The sequence below is a fragment of the Neofelis nebulosa genome, chromosome 4, assembly GCF_028018385.1.
Source record: "Neofelis nebulosa isolate mNeoNeb1 chromosome 4, mNeoNeb1.pri, whole genome shotgun sequence".
Lineage (NCBI taxonomy): Eukaryota > Metazoa > Chordata > Mammalia > Carnivora > Felidae > Neofelis > Neofelis nebulosa.
The window spans coordinates 69,229,675-69,236,966 of NC_080785.1; the positions used below are offsets into that span (position 1 = coordinate 69,229,675).

At 35.2% G+C, this 7,292-nt stretch overlaps 1 pseudogene; it reads left to right on the top strand.

Annotated features, from left to right (window-relative positions):
- The first annotated feature begins 71 nt into the window (after window positions 1-71).
- Window positions 72-813, top strand: LOC131508417 (anaphase-promoting complex subunit 16-like; annotated as a pseudogene).
- The last annotated feature ends 6,479 nt before the right edge of the window (window positions 814-7,292 follow it).

Below are 7,292 nucleotides of genomic sequence, written 5' to 3' on the forward strand. Positions count from 1 at the left end.
CCTCTTAAACGCTGCCTGCGCTGCAGCTCTGGCTGCCCCTGGGGGGCAGGGCTGTAGGGGAAAGTGCCGCATCCTTTGAGCGAAGTGAGAATTCTGCTAGAGAGGAGATGGCTGCCTCTTCATCATCATCCTCAGCTGCTGGGGTCGTTGGAAGTTGTGTCACTGGATCTGGTGTCAGTGTCTCAGACCTTGCCCCACCACGGAAAGCCCTTTTCACCTACCCCAAGGGAGCTGGAGAGATGTTAGAAGATGGCTCTGAGAGATTCCTCTGCAAAATCTGTTTTCAGTTACCAAGTGACATCTGTGCTTAAACAGGTGAAAGATGATCAGCAAGTTGCTCGGATGAAAAAATTAGCTGGTTTGGTAGAAGAGCTGGAGGCAGATGAGTGGTGGTTTAAACCCATCGAGCAGCTGCTGGTGTTCACATCCTCTTCAGATTGACCTTGCCCGGATGGCCACCTCTGGTGCACAGCCAGTGCCTAGGGAGGGACTTTTCTTGCAGCTTACACAGCCACCCAGAGATGCACAGCTCCACTGTGGAATTGTTTGATACACATCCATGCTTGGTTTCTCTGTATCTATCTGCAAGCAACAAATATTTAAATGTGTGATCATGCAGGGAAAAGTTTTGTTTATTCAGAAAAAGTATTGAGAATCAGATTAATACAACCAGCATCAGGTTTAAAAGATATTTATAAAACTTTACAAGCCAGGTAGGACATATGCCAGAATTGGCCAACTGAATGACATCACTCCTGTCATTCATGCAGTGCCTGGAGTCCTCACCAGTCAAATCCAAGATCAGGATCTGGAATTACAAAACACAGCATTTCTGACCTAAAACAGTTCTTTGCAGATGAATGTGATTTAAGCTCAGGACCTGTCCAAATGAGGAATTTTAAAATGTTCATTTTTTTCCTTCTATTTTTAGACATCTAATTCTATAGATTCCAATTTTTTCTAACCTCTTCTAGATACATGCCAAATGCTGGCAAAAATACTTACTTTTTGAATGTTGAAGCACTTGTAAAAATAAATCTGTGAGCAAAATCCTTTTAAACAAAGAAATCCCGAGTTCATTTTATTGGTGGGCTCAAGCAATTCTGTAGCAAATAAATCCTTTGAAAGAGTTAAAAAAAAATTGAGTCTCAAATACATCCTTCTTTCATAAATACCCAGTGTTAGGTGGGTGATTCCATGCTTAGTTGGAGTAAGAACACCTAGAGAAATGTAGCTTCTGTCCTGTCCTCTCTACTATATTTCATCCCTCTTCTCAGAATGATTTTTCATTACCTTTTCAATTTAAAATGTATATAAAAGCAAATTCATGTGTTCTTCTCTCTTTCTTTCATAAACAGTAGTGTAATACACTACTATGTATTTTTCCCCATTTTGCTTTTTTACTTAGCCATACTTTCTGGAAATGACTACAAGGACATGCACAGACATACTCTCTATTCCTTTTACAGCTCCATAGCACTCTACTCAATGCATGTACTGTGCTTCATTTAGCCAGCTCCATTGGATTGATAGTTGCGTTACTTTTGGTCTTACTTTGTTATAAACACTATTTCAAAGAATAGATAGCCTGGGGCGCCTGGGTGGCGCAGTCGGTTAAGCGTCCGACTTCAGCCAGGTCACGATCTCGCGGTCCGTGAGTTCGAGCCCCGCGTCGGGCTCTGGGCTGATGGCTCGGAGCCTGGAGCCTGTTTCCGATTCTGTGTCTCCCTCTCTCTCTGCCCCTCCCCGTTCATGCTCTGTCTCTCTCTGTCCCAAAAATAAATAAAAAACGTTGAAAAAAAAATTTAAAAAAAAAACAAAAAAAACAAAAAAAAAACAAAGAATAGATAGCCTTATGTATTATTGTATTGTTTTTGTATACATCTTTTTTTGTCATGCATTGTTAGGATAGATTCATAGAAGTAGTTGGTATTGCTAAGAAGGTAAATGCACATATAATTTTGCTACATGTTGTTAAATTCTACTCTGTAATAGTTGTATTAATTTACCACCCCAATCGGCAATTCAAGAGCACCTTTCCTTCACAGTGTTGCTGCCAATAATGTTCATCAAATTTGAATTTTTACCAAACTGGTAAGTGGGAAAAAATGTAACAGTGCAGTTTTAAGTTGTGTTTTTCTTATTATGAATAAATTTGGGTATTTTTCCATATGGTTAAAAGCTATTTATTTGTGTCTCTTTTTTTGGGCAATATTTATTCATTTCCATTGTTTGTCTTTTTTTTCAGTTTTTAAGGGCTCTTTATTTTTACGAATATCGATTTTTTTTCTGTGATAGATATTACAAATATTTTTCTCAGTTTGTCATTTGTCTTTTGGCATTTTGATTTTGTTACCATAAAACTATTTGCCATAAAATTTCCATTATAGTCAATTTCCACTTACCAAGAAATAGTACAGAGTAACCAATCTGAGAAATAATTGTGATTAAAAGCATTATTAATATACTGTGAATTTTTGGAAATGTATAGTTACTATGAATCAATGAAGATAGCCACAAATAAGAAGCCAGGTCTTTGCAAGAAAAAAAAAAAACCTAACAATATGTAAGGGTACAAGAAATATATGAACAAATAGGGGAAATATAGTATTTTTGGATAAAAATATTCAATAGTAAAGGTGTCATTTTACCTACCAGATATATAGGAACTATCAAATCCAAAGATGGAAAAACAATTTAAAAATGAAAAAAAGTAAACAGGGACTCAAAAAGTTTGTAGAACAGTACCAAATTACTAACATATGTGCAATTGGAATCTTAGAATCAGAAGAGAGTAAGATTGAGCCAGGAAAAAAAAATCAAAATTCAGAATATGATGCCTGAAAACTTTGTAAATTTTATGAAAAAAAAAATCCCTCAAAACCCTGATTTACAGATCCAAGGAACTCAACCAAACACCAAACAGAATATATATATGTAATTATAATAGCTATGTTTTAAAGAAAACCATACCTGTGCACATGATAGCCAAATTGCTAAAAACTGAAGATAAAGAAAAAAAGCATATACAAAAAAGACATTATTTAAAGGAAAACAGGATAAGAAGGACATCCTTAAAATGTTGAAAGAAAAATAAATTATTCACCTAAAATCCTATGTTAAGTAATAATAAGCTTTAAAATCAAGGATAAAATAAAAACATTTTCAGATAAATGAAAACAGAGAAAATTCCTTGATGGCAGATATCCTTAAAATAGACAATGGGCAATGAATAAAGTTTACAAATCCAAACATTAGTTACTTGAATAGATTAATAAAATGGATAAACCCCCTAACAAAAGTAGTCAATAATAAAGAGAATACAAATTACCAAAATAAAAAATGTAAGAGGGATTATCACTATGGATAATACAGGTCTTAAAAGGGGAGTATGATAATCACATTTCTGACAATTAATACAACAACTTTGATAAAATAGATAAATTCCTTGAAAAACAAAATTTACCAAAATGAACTCAAGAAGAAATACAAAATATGAATAACTTCTTATCCATTAAGGAAATTAAAATTTTAATTAAAAAACTTCCCACAAAGAAGATTACAAGCTTATATGGTTTTACTGATAATGTTAACAAACATTCAAGAAAAAATAAATATCAATATTACATAATTTTTTACAAAAAATTGAGGAGGGAACATTTCTCAATTACTTTTATGAGGCCAGAATAACACTGACAACAAAACTCACAAAGACAATACAAAAAAATGATGTTACAGACCAATAACTCTCATAGAACAAATTCTTAACAATATTAGTAAATAAAATCCAACAATATATAAATGAGGGTAATACCACACAATTAAGTCAGGTTTATCCCAGATATGCAAGATTGCTTCATTGTTCAAAACTCAGTGTAATTCACTACATTAGGAAAGTAAAGGAGGGCCAACTGGGTGGCTTAGTTGGTTAAGTGCCCGACTCTTGATCTCAGCTCAGCCTTGATATCAGGGACATGAGTTCAAGCCCTGCATTGGACTCCATGCCAGGTGTGGAGCCTACTTAAAAAAAAAGAAAAGAGGGCCGCCTGGGTGGCTCAGTCAGTTAAGCGTCTGACTTCGGCCCGGGTCATGATCTCACAGTTCGTGGGTTTGAGCCCCACATCAGGCTCCGTGCTGACAGCTCAGGGACTAGAGCCTACTTCTGATTCTATGTCTCCCTCTCTCTCTGCCCCGTCCCCACTCATGCTCTGTCTCTCTCTCTCTCTCTCTCTCTCTCAAAAATGAATAAATGTTAAAAAAAAAATTAAAAGAAAAGAAAGGAAAAACATGATCTTAGCAGATTCAAAAAAAGCATTTGACAAAATTTAAAACCAGTGTGTAGTAAAAATTCTCAGTAATAGGAATAAAAGAAAACTGCCTCATGTTGATAAAAGGCATTTGTGAAAATCCTGCAAAAAATTTCATACTTAATGGTGACGCTCTGAATTCTTTCTCCCTAAGATCAGGAACATTGAGAGGATGCCCTCTTTGCCCTCTCTGACTATTTTCATTCAATATTTTACTAGCTATTCTAGCCACCACAGTAAGCAAGATAAATAAATAAAAGACATACAAATTGGAAGGGAAGAAATAAAACTGTATTTATTTACAGACAGCATAAATGGCTAAATAGAAAATCCTGAGGGCACTAAAAAGCTGTTAGAACAATAACTGAATTTGCAATAATAATAAATGGATTTTAGAATATACAATATACAAAATTTCAGTATAGAACATTTCTATATTTCTAACATTATATTTCTATATACTTGCAACAAAAAATGGAAAATAAAAATTTTAAGCACTAAAATTTATTATAATATAAAAATAACCATAGAATACCTAGACATACATTTAACAAATTATGTAAAGAACCTGTACATTGAAAACTACAAAGTGTTGCTAAAAGAAACTAAAGATTATGTAAATCATTGGGAAGATCTACTATATTCATGGATTGAAAGAATGATTTATGTTAAAATATATATTCTTCCCAAGTTTATCTAGAAACACAAAGCAATCCCAGTAAAAATTTCAGCAGAATTTTGTTTTGTTTTGTTTTGGAAATTGGCAAGTTAATTCTAAAAATTACATAGAAATGCAAATGATTGAGAATAGCCAGTGTAATTTTAAAAGAAAGTTGGAGGAATTATATTAACTATTTTAAGATTTACCATGAAGCTATGATTATCAGAGTATAGAATTATGTGTCTTGTAATGGACATATAAGTCAATGACACAGAATAGGAGTACAAAAATAGAGCTGCATGCACAGACACACACACACACACACACACACACACACACACACACACACACGTACACACACACACACACACTGATTTCTGACAAAGACTCAGAAGTAACAGAATTCTAACAAGAATGGATTTCACAGACATTTGGGCAAACATGCCATTTTATGAACTTATAGAATAGGCAAGTCTAGTCTTGATAAAAATCAGATCAACTCTTTTCAGGAGTAAGTAATAGTTGTAAGAGATTGACTACAAAAGGATATGAAGATCATTGTTTGGGGGAAGTAAATGTTCTTGAAAAAATGGTTTTTTTAATGTTTATTTATTTTTAAGAGACAGAGTGTGTGTGTGTGAGCAGGGAAGGGGCAGAGATAGAGAGAGACACAGAATCTGAAGCAGGCTCCAAGCTCTGAGCTGTCAGCACAGAATCCAACCCAGGGCTCGAACCCAGGAACCAGGAGATCATGACCTGAGCCAAAGTCTGATGCTTAACCTACTGAGCCACCCTGGCATCCCTGGGGGAAGTAAATGTTCTATAGTTTGATTGGTATGCTGTTTACAAGTTCGTATACAGTTGTCAAATGTCAGCAGCCCGTGCCCTTAAATTTTGACATTATTTTTATTGTATGTGTATATACCTCAAATTTTATTTTAAAAACATCTTTCATATAACTGTTACCTCTCAGTAATGAATGTGTATTGTAATCTTGTTTAGAATGGTAAAAAATATTGGAAATAAATTAATCCAACAACGGAGAAAGAGTTAACCTATAGCCACAAATGATTGGAGATGGGAATAATTAAAATTACTATAACTGAGCAAAAATATTTACTCATTAGTTTGTAACTACTATTGTGAACCATAACAACCAGTAGACATATACTGTGTGCTTGTTATTCTACATTTGCTTCCTTCACTCTCATTTTCTATCTTTCAATTCTCTACTTGTTGCCCTGCAAGGCTGAGGCATAGGGCCAGCATTGCCCAGATTCCCTTGTTAGCTAGATAAACTTGTTCAGTTTAGCCAGTGAAAGCCATCAACAGAACATTGGGATGAAAAAGGAAGACAAGATATAAATATTTCTTTACCATTTCTTCCTTGCTTTGTTTCAGGGTTCTGGCAGTGGCTTTGGCATCCAAGACCATAGCTTTGTCTGTTGGGCAACCTCTCTTCTATGACTCCAGCTCTTAATTGGGCTCCAATAACATTATCTAGTCCTTTATTTCCAACTTTTGGATGGTAATAGCTTCCTGCTCTGCTATCTCCGGGTACTTTAACATCCTTTATTGTTTTTATTGACTGCCCACACCTCTGTAAATAGTCTCTTTATTAAGGTCTGTTGAATTGCTCCATCTCAATAAAATTCTGTTTCCCACCAAGATAGATCTACCCTGGTCTTTCTGCAATATTTCTAATTGCATATAACAGTTTTACCTTACTAATGTCAAAGCAACCAAGATAAAATTAGGTAACACATCTGAAAGCAGACTTTTCAGTTGCTACCATTTATTTGACCATTTTCCATCAAGCAATTTGTATAGACTAGCTTTAGACATTTTACTTTACTCTTTGTGAGGATATCTTTATTTTTTTTTTTCAACGTTTTTTTTTTTTTGTTTTTGTTTTTTTGTTTTTTTTTTTGGGACAGAGAGAGACAGAGCATGAACGGGGGAGGGGCAGAGAGAGAGGGAGACACAGAAGCGGAAACAGGCTCCAGGCTCTGAGCCATCAGCCCAGAGCCTGACGCGGGGCTCGAACTCACGGACCGCGAGATCGTGACCTGGCTGAAGTCGGACGCTTAACCGACTGCGCCACCCAGGTGCCCCTGTGAGGATATCTTTAAAATGATAACTGTATATCAAATATTAAATGGAGTTTAACCTAATCATCCAAGTATATTTCATACAGCTTTGACCTGTTTTAATTGTGTCATTGACTTTTCTATGATTTCTTTCTCTTCTTTTACCAGGTGTAATAGAGAAGTCAGATTTCTGGTCCAGGAATCTCTGTAGGTTTATGTACTTAGCATTTAGCA